At 47.2% G+C, this 14117-nt stretch overlaps 1 protein-coding gene and 1 non-coding gene across 5 annotated transcripts in view; one reads left to right on the forward strand and one right to left on the reverse strand.

Annotated features, from left to right (window-relative positions):
* CPQ (carboxypeptidase Q) overlaps positions 1-14117 on the forward strand; it is a 419427-nt gene that overhangs the window by 137211 nt on the left and 268099 nt on the right. The gene's annotated exons all lie outside the window — the stretch shown is intronic.
* LOC114811735 lies at positions 5256-5393 on the reverse strand. The gene has a single exon (XR_003759431.1). It is a non-coding gene; the product is annotated as a small nucleolar RNA SNORA7 (small nucleolar RNA).

The raw sequence follows: 14117 nt of genomic DNA on the forward strand, positions 1-14117 counted from the left end.
AGGACAGGGGGCAGAGCTGGAGGAAATCAACCAACCAGGAACCGCCTCCCTGGGGAACAATATTCAAAAGCTTTTGAATGTCTTTACTCTCTATAGTTTTCTGGTCTATTTTTTCCTCTTACCTAAACATATGTCCCCACTCAGTTGAAACGATGATTCTTTTTCAGCCAAGGAAAGGTAAATCCAGTTTGTCAACGATCTTGTTTTCTGGGTCAGATGTGAGATCTGCTGTTTGTGATAGCTAGAAGCAAGGGGTAAATAGGAAAAAAAGCCAGAAGTATCTGTTGCATGAGCTCAGTGAATACTGTGAGGAGCGCCAAAGTGCCGCCCTCAGTTCCAAGCAGTGAACGTGTAGCCGGTCGACCCTTCCGAGGAGTTGGGGGGGTCCGTGTCTCCTGTAGGCTTTTCTTCTGAAGGGGTCAATCAGAGTTAAGCCTGGGAAGAAGAGACTTCCTGCAGTCGGGTGATGGAGGGATCTCTAATTTGAGCTCCCAAAGCTGTCATTATCATCGTTTTCATTATCATCATCATCGATATTTATTGAGTGCTTTACTCCATGCCGAGAGCTATTAAAAGTGCTCGGAAGAGAACAGTACAACCGAGTTGGCAGACATGATCCCTGCCCACAGCTCATCCTCTAGACTGTAAACTCACCATGGGCAGGAAATATGTCTGTTTCTTGTTATTTTGTACTCTACCAAGTGCACAGTACAGTGTTCTGCACACAGCACGCGCTCGATAAATGTGAGTGAATGAGTGAACTTACAGTCTACCACACAAGAGAGAAGACCCTTGCCCTCAGAAATATCTGATTTGGACCCACTGCAAAAAAATGAGAGGGGCTTGTGGAGCATAATCTGGAGATGGGATCATCATTCCTTGAAGCAGATTGACCTAGTAGAGAGAGCACGGGATCGGGGAGGGTCAAGAGGCCCGGATTTGGTCCGCTGTGTGACCACAGTCAAGTCACTTATCCTTTCTGGGCCTCAGTTTCCTCATCTGTATAATGAGGATAAGATAGCTTGTGAACTCTGGTTAATCATCTTATATCTACCCCAGTACTTAGCACATAATAAGTACTTGTAAATGCAATGATTATTAAGGCTGCTTTGCTGTGTTACTCCCAAGACCCCACCTCAGGACTTTCAATTTTGCCAATATTTCCTGGACATTTTAAAAAAGATCACCTTAAAGAGGTCATTTGGAGGAACCTGTCCATCCAGAGAGGGGCTGGGTGACAGCAGTGGCCAAAATATGCCCTGGGGGTCATCCAGGAAAGCCACAGAGCCTCATTTCAGGGAGATCTTAAGCTAAGCTTACCTTCGCTTGTGGCGAGCTGCCCCTTCCTCACTCTGTTCCAGCTGCGGATGCGAGTAACAACCGCCCGACTCTTTGAGAAGACATCACTATCTGTGGCCGGCTTACAGCCGGACAAGAAGCCGCTGCGGCTGGAAGGGCTCCCCTTCCAGCAGAGTGGCAATCTTTGCCCCTCTCCTTTTCCACCCCCTCCTCCCTTCCCCGTTTCACTGTTCCCTGTGGGCCAGCCTGTAGCCCCTTACAAAACATGCCAAGAGGCTGAGACCCAAAAAAGGATCTAAACTCAGTGTGGGCAGAGAATGTGTCTGTTATATTGTTGTGTTCTACACTCCCTAGCCCTTAATAAGGGCCTGGGAGTCATAAGGACCTGGGTTCCAATTCCAGGCCCCACCGCATGTCTGCTGTGAGACCTTGAGCAAGTCACTTCACTTTTCTGGGCCTCAGTTACCTCGTCTGTAAAATGGGGATTAGCATTCCGAGCCCTATGTGGGACCAGGACTGTGTCCGACCTGATTAACTTGTTTCTACCCCAGCGCTTAGAACAATGCTTGGCACACAGTAAGTGCTTTACCATAATGATCACAGCACACTCAATAAAAACGATTGATATGAGGAGCCGATTCCTGCCCTCCGATCTCTTCAAGTCATTGTAATCCCAATCTCTTCAAGTCATTATCATCACACTGTTAGGCCAATCGGTTTGTCAGTCAATTGCAATTATTGAACATTTTCGATGTGCAGAGCACTGTACTAAGCACCTGGGAGAGTGAAACATAAACAGTATGACAGACACATTCCCTGCCCACAGTGAGATTATAGTCCAGAGGGACTATCATTGGGTGTCTCAGACTTTCAGGTGTTTGGAAACCCCAAATCAAGACTCCCTTAAATTAGCGTTTTACTAGCCCTTGTCTGATCAATCAGTGGTATTTATTGAACATTTACTGTGTGCAGAGAACTGTATTAAGCAGTTGGGAGAGTGCAATACAATAGATTTGGTAGACAAGATCCTTTTCAAAAGGAGCTTACAGTTCAGTGGAGGAGACAGATATTGAAATGAAATATAGAGGGGGAAGATGCAGAATGTGGAGATAGGAATAGAAGTGCTATGGGGTTGGGGGTAGGGTGAATATCAAAATGGATAAGGGCTACAGACCCAAGTTCGTAGATGACGGAAGGGAAGGCCGATAGGGTGGGGATGGGTTGGTCTGGGAAGACCTTTTGGAGGAGATTTGATTTTAATCAGGCTTTGAAGATGCGGAGAGAGGTGGTCTGTCAGAATGAGGTAGGCGGTTTATCTGGGGATTGTCGGCATGAAACAGTGTGGCTAAGTGGAAAGAGCGTGGGCTTGGGAGTAAGAGGATGTGGGTTCTAATCCTTGTTCTGCCACTTGTCTGCTGTGTGACCTTGGGCCAACCACAACTTCTCTGTGCCTCAGTTATCTCATCAGTAAAATGACAATTAAGCCTGTGAGCCCCACGTGGGACAACCTGATTACCTTGTATCTATAGTGCTTGCCACCTAGTAAGCGCTTAAGAAATATTACTGCATCAGAATTCTTTCTGACCTCCCAACCTCCTGTCTCTCCCTTCTTCAGACTATACTTCACTCTGCCGCCCAGATTATCTTTCTACAGAAACGTTCTGGGCATGCCACCCCCCCCCCCCCCAAAAGTCTCCAGTGGTTGCCTATCAACCTTGGAATCAAGCAAAAACTCCTCGTTATTGACTTCAAAGCTCTCCATGACCTGCCCCTTCTTACCTCACCTCCCTCTCTCCTTCTCCATCCCAGCCCGCACACTCCGCTCCTCTGGTGCTCACCTTCTCACTGTGCCTCGTTCTCACCTCTCCAGCCATCGACCTCTGGCCCACATCCTACCTTTGGCCTGAAACATCCTCCCTCCTCAAATTCGCCAAACAACCACACTTCCCCCCTTCAAAGCCCTATTGAAAGATCACCTCCTCCAAGAGGCGGTCTCAGACTAAGCCCCGCTTTTCCTCAGTTTCCCTCCCATTGCCCCCACTCTCTCCCTTTGCTCTAACCCCACCTCCCTGTCTCACAACACTTGTGTATATATATACATATCTATAATTCTATTTATTTATATTAATGTCTACTTGTTTTGATGTGTATATATATATCTATATCTATAACTCTACTTATTTATATTGATGCTACTGATGCCTGTTTACTTGTTTTGATGTCTGTTTCCCCCCTTCTAGACTGTAAGCCCGTTGCGGGCAGGGATTGTCTCTCTTTATTGCTGAACTGTACTTTCCAAGAGCTTAGTACAGTGCTCTGCACACAGTAAGAGCTCAATGAATATGATTGAATGAATGAATGAATCCTTCTGCCCCTTCCATCTTGGGAAATAGGTTTCTATTCCTGTTAGTAATACTAGCACCTCAGATTTCTTTGCCCCTGTTTCCTTCTTAAATCCTCCCTCCATCCTCCCCCAGCCCACTACCCTCACCCCTTGCCAACAGCCTCCTCAACTTTGAGCTTGTAGTTTCTGTGGGCACCTTGGTTTTAATGTGGCCATGTGTTATCAAGGTGGTTGCTGCTCCTGCGTCTTCCCTTTACTGCTGTTGAATAGATAAGAAAATAGATCTCTGTCACCACAGGAGGTGCGGGAGGTAAACAACTCTCTCTCTCTTCCTCAATCTGTCTCTCCCAACTACAGAAAAATCTTATTCCTCCTGACAGGTGTCTAATACACAGTTCAGGCTATCTTGAGCTGAACCATCTAGGGACGACTTGCTTTGTTCAGGGGAACAACAATCTGGATGAAAAGTCCAGGACCCCAGCAGATGGTGTTTCTAAAGAAGCAGTGAACCCATTTCATACACCCTCCACTGTTTCCTCCCCCTGCGCAAGAACCAGAAACTTTCCGTGCAAATGAAGTGCTTGACGGAAGGAACCCTGTAGGGGAATTTGGGGGAGCTCAAATCCTCGGTTCCCTCAGCCCACCAGCTTTCCAGACAGTTGACTGTAAGCACCTTGTTTTGTAAAGTGCTCAGCACAGTGCTCTGCACTCAGTAAGCACCCAGGTCCTCTGGTCTCCCAGCCCACATGCTGTCCAGACTGTAGACTGTAAGCTTCTTGTGGGCAGAGATCATGTCTGTCAACTCGGTTGTATTTTTCCAATGGCTCTGTGCCCAGTAAGTGCTGAATAAATAATAATAATAATGTTGGTATTTGTTAAGCGCTTACTATGTGCAGAGCACTGTTCTAAGCGCTGGGGAGATACAGGGTAATCAGGCTGTCCCACGTGAGGCTCACAGTCTTAATCCCCATTTTACAGATGAGGGAACTGAGGCACAGAGAAGTTAAGTGTCTTGCTCGCAGTCACACAGCTGACGAGCGGCGGAGCGGGGATTCGAACCCATGACCTCTGACTCCCAACCCCGTGCTCTTTCCACTGAGCCACGCTGCTTCTCTAGCACTGATTGATTGATTGCCCAAGGCCAAAGAGGCTGGAGAGCGTGAGATTGCCAGCCTTTGAGCCTCGTAGGATCTTTAATAAATAGTTTGGCCGCTTGAATTGCAAAAATAGCCTCTTGGGTCTCAGCCAGGCCATACCGCTCCCTAGGCCCACCCCCCCTCCCGCTGGTGGTCTCTAGTGAGCGAAGGCCATGACGCTCAAACAAAGCAAGCATTTAGCTTCTACCCCCTGCCTCCTACCTCCCTGTCTAGTTTCGAGCGCTCCCGTTTCATGTCTTCTGCTGTCGAGTCATCTCCGACCCATAGAGATGCCACGGACACATCTCTCCCCAGATACCCCACCTCCCTCTGCAGTCGCTCTGGTGGTGTATCCGTAGAGTATTCTTGGTCAAAATATGGAAGTGGTTTACCAATGCCTCCTTCCATGCGGGAAGCTTGAGTTTCTGCCCTCGACTCTTTCCCGTGCCTCTGCTGACCACCACGGGGGAGTTTCGACTTGTAGCAGATTGCCTTCCACTTGCGAGCCACTGGCCAAGCTAGGAATGGAATGGGTATGCCTCTGCTTCACTATCCCTCCCGTAGCCGAGACTGGTAGAGGACTGGAAACTCTCCAGGTGTCATACTGGGAGGGGTCCCGTGTTATGGGGTTATCACTATTCCGGGAAATCGAATGCTCATATGCAGGGCTACTGTGAAAAATTGAAATCTTTAAAGCTTATGAAAGAGAGATTTTTAACATGCGATGGGAACAGCGGAAGATAAACACATCCAAGAAATTCCTCCCTCTCCAAAATAGTCTCCCCTGAACACAGGTCATTTAAATCACATTACAGCAAATTCTTTCCCAGTGCTTAGTACTGTGATCTGCACAGAGTAAACGCTTAATGAGTCCCATCCACCTCCATAGCAAACAGCAACTCCTCACCGTTGACCTTAAAGCACTCCATTACCTTGCTCCCTCCTACCTCACATTGCTTCTCTCCTTCTACAACCCAGCCTACGCACTTCGCTCCTCTGGTGCTAACCTTTCCACGGTGCCTCGATCTAGCCTCTCTTGCCATTGATCCCTGGCCCACGTCCTGCCTCTGTCCTGGGCTGTCCTCCCTCCTCGAAACCTACGGACAATTATTCACCCCCCCAAGGATCCTGCGGAGAGGTCTTCCCAGACTAAGCCCCACTTTTCTTATTTGTGGCTCAGTGGCAAGAGCCCGGGCTTGGGAGTCAGAGGTCATGGGTTCGAATGCCGGCTCTGCCACTCGTCAGCTGGGTGACTGTGGGTAAGTCACTTCACTTCTCTGTGCCTCAGTTACCTCATCTGTAAAATGGGGATTAACTGTGAGCCTCACGTGGGACAACCTGATTCCCCTGTATCTACCCCAGCGCTTAGAACGGTGCTCTGCACATAGTAAGCGCTTAACAAATACCAACATTGTTATTTCCCATTCCCTCCCTTGACTTATTTTCTTTGCTCTTCCCCCTTCCCAGCGCTAAGCACTTATGTACATCTCTGTCATTTTACAGTGTGTATTGATGTCTGTTTCCCCCTCTCTAGACTGTAAGCTCATTGTGGACAGGGAATATGTCTGTTTATTGTGGTATTATACTCTCCCAAGTGCTTAGTTCAGAGCTCTGCACACAGTAAGCATTCAATAAGCGTGATTGAATTCATTCATTCATTCATTCATTCATTCATTCATTCAATAGTATTTATTGAGCGCTTACTATGTGCAGAACACTGTACTAAGCGCTTGGAATGTGCGAATCGGTAACAGATAGAGACGGTCCCCGTCCTTTGACGGGCTTACGGTCTAATCGGGGGAGACGTACAGACAAGAACAATAGCAATAAATAGAATCAAGGGGATGAACAGCTCATTAAAAAAATAGCAAATAAATAGATTCAATAAATAGATTCGATAAATAGATCGACTGAATGAATGAATATGATTATCACTACTACTGTACTTTTATCTCCTAGATAAGAGGGGTTTTTTAACCTTATACTGTCACTTTACCGATCTGACTGAAAGAGCAAAACAAGTTAACATTCTAGAGAAGCAAAGCAGGTCAAATATTTGTACTGCTGTACATTGATTTTTAGGTCAATATTTGTTGGCCTGAAAAGGTTTATTTTTGCCAGCAGAGTTAACTTTGATCCAGAAAGCACAAGTTTGCAGTGCTCTGGGATGTTGACTCTTCCGTGATAAAAGTTCCAGTAACAGAGGTTGACAATGGGGGAGGCAAGCAAGTACCCCATGGGACGGGACTACACACATGTCCTGTGCTGCCCAACTCTTTCATGAATGACTCTTGTGCTCCAGCTTGGCAGTGAAGCAGTGAGGGCCAAACCACAGCGATGACAGAGATTCAGAAAGTTTGAACCTACTCCAGGGGAAACCCAAGCTATTAGGTCTCAGGGGTGGAAGAATTGGCAAGGCCAGTTTTAGTGGAGGAGGAAATGGCGGCCTGGACTTCCCTGAGAAATAGAATCGGTTGCTAAGTTTGTTGGTTTTTTTTTCCTCTGGAGCTGATACCCCATCCATGGCCTCTCTCTCTCCCTTTCTGTGCCTTCTCTGAGAGACAGCCCATCCTGTCAATCCTGAAATGAAAGCAGGCATCATATGGGACAGGGACCATTTCTAATTCCCACCCGTGTATTCTCTCCCAGCACCGAGTGCACGAATCTGCTGTCTGACCTCGGGCAACTCACTTCACTTCTCTGTGCCTCAATTCCCTCATCTGTAAAATGGGGATTGAGACTGAGCCCCACTTGGAACAGGGACTGTATCCAGCCTAATTTGCTGGTATACAACCCAACGCTTAGTACAGTGCCTGGCACATAGTAAACGCTTAACAAATATCACAATTATTATTATTATGACCGTTTTAATGTCTATCTCTTCCTGCAGACTGTAAGCTCCTTGTGGACAGTTATCTTGACTACCAACTCTATTATACATTCTAAAACAATTATTAGAGTGGTCTGCACACTGCAGTCGCTCAACGAATATCACTGATTGATTGATCGATTGATTATGTACGTGCTGAGAGATGAGGGACGATGATGGTATATGGTAAGCACCGACTAAGGGCCAAGCACTGCCCTAAACGACGGGGTAAATATAAAGTATTCAGGTTGGACATTGTCCCTGAGTCAGCCTGGCTTAGTGGACAGAGCAAGACCCTGGGAGTCAGAAGGAACCGAGTTCTAGTCGCGGCTCCTCCACGTGTCTGCTGTATGACCTTGGGCAAATCACTTTGCTCATCTGTGCCTCAGTTACCTCACCTAAAATGGGGATAAGAATGTGAGTCCCATGTGGGACAGGGACTGTATCCAACCTGATGAACTTGTATCTACCCCAGTGCTTAGAGCAGTGCTCGGCATATAGTAAGCGCTTAGCAAGTATCATAATCATTAATATTACATGGGACTCACACTCTAAAGAGATGAGTTGAGTACTAAGTCCCCAGAGGATACACACATACAGGCGATGCATTAGGAGGCCAGGTGAGGAGACGAGTGATTAGTCGGGGAAGACTTCCTGGTGGACAGGTTCCAGGTCATAAATAATGAAGAAAGCCAGGGGCAGGATTGACTTACTTCAAACCAAGGAGACACGTCCTGGCAGGAAATTGTCACTTAGGCTCCCCGAGTGGGGCCTTGGGTTTGTGTCCTTTGGCTGGAGAAACTGCTCAAGTGCCTCCCATGCCCGAGCTTAAGCTTCATATGAGTTACCACCTGAGCTCACTCATACTCGACCTGCTCTGGTGTAAGTTGACCAGAGTCGTCTATCTGAGTGGCCAAGCGTGGACTTGGAACCAATTGATCAGTAGGCAGAGCTCGAAAACTCCAGGGCAAAATCCATAAAAATTGCTGGAGGGGAACGGGGGAGGCGAGAAACGTGGACCAGTGAACACAGAACTGCAGGAGGCCAAGGGCTAAGGGAGTGAGCCGCCTGTGAGGTTATGGAAAACGTATCAGTTCCTCCTCTTCAGAAGATTTTCCTTCAGTTCCATCTGGTTTGAACAGAGCAATTTCCAGGGAGCTGGGGAGGTGGACTGCTCTTCTTCAGTGTTTTCCTTTGTCCTTCGTTACAGGTGAAAAGCCAGGGAGCAGAGAGCTGATGGGTTGCTGGATGTTAGCTACTTCGCTCAAAAGTAGCATTTTTTCAAAAACCACTCTGTCAGCATAGAGAGCTGCAGTAGCACATCTGTGGCCATTAGCCGGGTCCAACAGGTCCTCAGCAAACATTTTAGGCCGATGCACATCTGGTCACATGAACAGAGACTGCTTTCCCCAGTTTCCTTCATTCTCATCAGAAAGCATCTTTTCTCTCCTCTGATCTTTTTAATCTTATTTGTGAAGTATTTACTATGTTCCAGGAACCATACTAAGCACCATCCAAGCTAATCAGGTTGGACACAGTCTCTGTCCCCCAAGGGGGTTATGGGACCATAATCCCCATTTTAGGTGAGACAACTGAGGGTCACAGAAGTGAAATGACTTGCCCCAGCTCACACAGCAGAGAAGCACATGGTGTAACGGCTAGAGCCCGAGCCTGGGAGTCAGAGGATCTGGGTTCTCACGCTGGATCTGTGGCCTTGGGAAAGTCACTTCACTTCTCTGGGCCTCAGTTACCTCATCTGTAAAATGGGGTTCGAGACTGTGAGCCCCATGTGGGACAGGGACTGATTTTCTTGTATCCACCCCAGTGCATAGTCCAGTGCCCGGCACATACTAAGTGCTCGACAAATACCATCACCATTATTATTATTATTATTATTATTATTATTATTAAGTGATGGGGCTGGGATTAGAACCCAGGTCCTTCTGACTCCCAGACCCGTATTCTATCCACTAGGCTACGCCGCTTCGAGACGTTTCCAGCCATTGTCCTTGTCTTCTTCTCTTTTAACACAATAGTTTCCTCATCTGTTTTACAAAATGGAGCTGTGATTCGTAAGATTCAACCCCAGGTGGAGTTGAGGATCTGTACACAGACTTGCAAAGTTCATGAATTAGCAAACGAATTTCTGAATTTCAATGAACCCACCCTGGCAAGGTAAGACTGAAGCTTACAATGAGTTTCTAACATAAATGATTCTTCAAGGGAGTAGACTGCCACAATGAAGCAGCCCATTAGTCTGACATCATCCCCTGTGGGCAGACATGTAAAACCCAGGTGGGGTAGACTCTGGGTTGGAAAATGACAGGCATTTTCAGATGAAATTAGCTCCTGCCATAAAAATGCCACTAAAGTTCCCAGGCACGTCATCCCTCTTGCTGTCTCACAAGGAAGGAATCATCTGAAATCTGTTGGGAGGCTGCAGTGCTAAGGAGCTTCAGATGTCTTCCTGTTTAATGCTGGGGTGACCCTCCCCTTTGGTTTTTCCCCGAACACCCTTCCTCGGAGGGTGCCTTGCCTCATCCTGAGCAGCAGGAAGTGAAACTATTAAGATCCCAGGTCCGAGCTGCCATTTTGATTTGAGAAGACATCGTAGAAGCCGTTACCACCTTGAAGCTACCCATTTGATTTGAGGCGATGCTGGCCTCTCGCCAAAGTCCTGCCTCTGGCCTGGAATGCCCTCCCCCTTCATATCCCACAGACAATTCCTCTTCCCAACTTCAAAGGCTTACTGAAGGGACATCTCCTCCAAAAGGCCTTCCCTGACTAAGCTCTCCTTGCCTCTTCTCCCACATCCTTCTGTGTCACCCTGACTTGCTCCCTTTATTCATCACCCCCTAGCCCTAAAGCACTTATTCCCATATCTGTAATTTTTTTCTAACATATTAATGTCTGTCTCCCCTTCTAGTCTGTAATCTCATTGTGGGTAGGGAATGTGTCTGTTATATTGTTACACTATACTCTCCCAAGTGCATAATGCAGTGCTCAGCACACAGTCAGCGTTCAAAAAATATGATTGACTGACTGACCAAATACCCTCCAGTGTCCTTTGACTAGCAACAGCTTGTTTTAGGAAAGGAGCCGGAGTGGGTCAATCATAAAACTGGCAGTGGAACGTGGAGGGTTAGGAATAATTATGTTGGCATTTGTTGGTATTTGTTAAGCGCTTACTATGTGCAGAGCACCGTTCTAAGAGCTGGGGGAGATACAGGGTAATCAGGTTGTCCCACGTGAGGCTCACAGTCTTCATCCCCATTTTACAGGTGAGGTCACTGAGGCACAGAGAAGTTGAGTGACTTTCCCACCGTCACACAGCTGCCAAGTGGCAGAGCTGGGATTCGAACCCATGACCTCTGACTCCGAAGCCCGGGCTCTTTCCACTGAGCTATGCTGCGGTTTCGAAACGGCTGCTGAGAGATGAGAAGACACTTGGGAAGGAGACAGCACTGTACTGGAAGAAAGCTCCATTTATCACTTTGCCTCGAGGGTAGGGAGGACCAAACTGAGACAATCTCGGGCAGGTAGCTTATTTAGTAATAGTCACAGTAGTTGTTTTTGTTGTTGTGGGAAAAGCATATAGGTGAGGTTGGGCTGAAATCAGAAAGGAAGGTATTGGACTGGATGGGAAAAAGGTTTGAAAGGTTCTGATCTACCTGACAGTCCTTTAGTGATTAGCCTCAGTGAGTAGTTCACCTGTTTCCTTCCCGTAATCCAGATCTTAGGAGGACAGAGTAGGGAGGTGGAAGATTCGGAAGGCAAGAAAATACTGCCCTAAAAACCTCTTCTATGAGGTTTGGAGAAAAGGGAGATCCCTGGGATTATCAGGGGCCCAGGGCGAAGGCAGGCTGAGAGGAAGAAAGCAAAATTACCTAAAACCTTGAGAAATGCAATTCCTAGATCAGCCCAAGGTTTTCTTGTTTGTTTGATTAATGGTATTAGTTCAACACTTACTGTGTTCCAGGCACTCTACTAAACTCTGGAGTAGACACAAGCTAATCAGGTTGAACATAGCCCCTGTCCCATGTGGGGCTCACAGTCTTCATCCCCATTTTACAGATGAGGTCACTGAGGCACAGAGAAGTGAAGTGATTTGCCCAAAGGTCACACAGCAGACAAGTGGCGGAGCCGGGATTAGAACCAGGGTCCTTTGACTCCCAGGCCTGCGCTATTTCCACGAGGCCATGCTGCTTCTTTGGTATAGGGTCCGGACCCTATACCAAGAAACCCTCTGCCTTATAGGAGTGAGTGTACATGGGGGGGGGGGGGCTCTGGGTGAGCTTAAGGATAATAATAGTAGAAACTATTATTAGTATTAATAATGATAATGATAGAGTTCATTAAGAGCTTATCAAGCACTATTCTAAGCACTGGGGTAGATAAATGATAATCATGGATAAAAGCAAGTCAGATAGAAGCCATAAAGGGAGAGGATAGGCGGCTTCCAACTGGTCACCTGGAACTACTAATAATAATGTTGGTATTTGTTAAGCACTTACTATGTGCCGAGCACTGTTCTAAGCGCTGGGGTAGATACAGGGCCATCAGGTCGTCCCAAGTGAGGCTCACAGTCGATCCCCATTTTCCAGATGAGGTAACTGAGGCACAGAGAAGTTAAGTGACTCGCCCACAGTCACACAGCTGACAAATGGCAGAGCGGGGAGTCGAACTCATGACCTCTGACTCCGAAGCCCAGGCTCTTTTCCACTGAGCCACGCTGCTGATTACGATGCATCGGGAAATGAGTCAAGAAACAAGTATTTAAGAAGCATTTGCATAATTGAAGAACAGTATGGCCTAGTGGATAGAGAAGCATGGCCCTGGGAGTCAGAAGGTCATGGGTTCTAATCCCAGCTGCACCACATGTCTGCTGTGTGACCTTGGGTAAGTCATCTCATTTCTCGGGACCTTAGTTACCTCATCTGTAAAATGGGGATTGAGGCTGTGAGGCCCACGGCGGACAGGGACTGTGTCCAGCCCGATTTGACTGTATCTACCTGTGCATTTAGTACAGTGCCTTGCATATAGTAAGTGCTTAACAAATACCATTATTATTATTATTTTGTTGACTGCTTTTGATAACATCTGATCCTGGCTAACCCTGGCTGATGTCACTTGGTCATGTCCATGACATGTCTATGTCATGCAAGTTACCCCTAGCAACTGGGTGGCCAGCACTTTCAATTGATTGTTAAAAGTGAACCTGTGATGTCACACGCTTTAGCAGGATTTGTTTTAAGATCATTTGAGGACTGGCTGGGGCAAAAGTGTCAATATCAATCATAATAGTTATAATAATTGTGGTATTTGGTAAGCGCTTACTAGGTGCCAGGCACCGTACTAAGTGCTGGAGTAGATGCAAGGTAATCTGGTGAAGCAGAGAAGCAGCGTGGCTCAGTGGAAAGAGCCCGGGCTTGGGAGTCAGAGGTCATGAGTTCGAATCCCGGCTCTGCCACCTGGCAGCTGTGTGACTGTGGGCAAGTCACTTCACTTCTCTGTGCCTCAGTTCCCTCAGCTGTAAAATGGGGATTAACCGTGAGCCTCACGTGGGACAACCTGATTACCCTGTATCTCCCCCAGCGCTTAGAACAGTGCTCGGCACATAGTAAGCCCTTAACAAATACCAACATCTGGTTGGACACAATCCCTGTCCCACATGGGGCTCCCGCTCTTAATCCCCATTGTACAGATGAGGTAACTGAGGCACAGAGAAGTGAAGTGACTTGCCCGAGGTCCCCCAGAAGACAAGTGACAGAGCCGGGATTAAAACTCAGGTCCTTCTGATGCCCAGGCTGATGTTCTATCAACTGGACCGTGCTGGCTTCTCCAAGAGTTGTGGTGCTGAGTTTGTTCAAAGAGTGAATTTGAAATAGAAAATCCTGGCGCATGGCTTCCCGGATGTAGTCATAGAAGCAGTAATAGTAATAATACTGATGGGCTAATAATAATGATATTTATTAACACTCACTGTGTGCTGAAAACTGTCCTCAGTTCTTGAAGAGAATGGATCTGTAAATCAGTCACCATCATTGGCATTTACTGAGCGCTTTCTAGGTGCCGAGCACTGTGCTGAGCTTTCGGGAGAGTACGGTACAAGTGTTCATTCAATAGTATTTATTGAGCGCTTACTATGTGCAGAGCACTGTACTAAGCGCTTGGAATGTAAAAGTCGGCAACAGATAGAGACAATCCCTGCCCAGTGTCGGGCTCACGGTCTAATCGAGTTGTTAGACACGTTCCCTGCCTACAACGAGCTTACAGTCTAGAGGACTCAATCTGTCAGTGGCAGTGTGAAGCAGCGTGGCTCAGTGGAAAGAGCACGAGCTTTGGGGCTTTGGAGTCAGAGGTCATGGGTTCAAATCCCGGCTCGGCCATTTGTCAGCTGTGTGACTTTGGGCAAGTCACTTAACTTCTCGGTGCCTCAGTTACCTCATCTGTAAAATGGGGATTAAGA

Source organism: Ornithorhynchus anatinus, chromosome 4, assembly GCF_004115215.2.
Source record: "Ornithorhynchus anatinus isolate Pmale09 chromosome 4, mOrnAna1.pri.v4, whole genome shotgun sequence".
NCBI classification, from domain to species: domain Eukaryota; kingdom Metazoa; phylum Chordata; class Mammalia; order Monotremata; family Ornithorhynchidae; genus Ornithorhynchus; species Ornithorhynchus anatinus.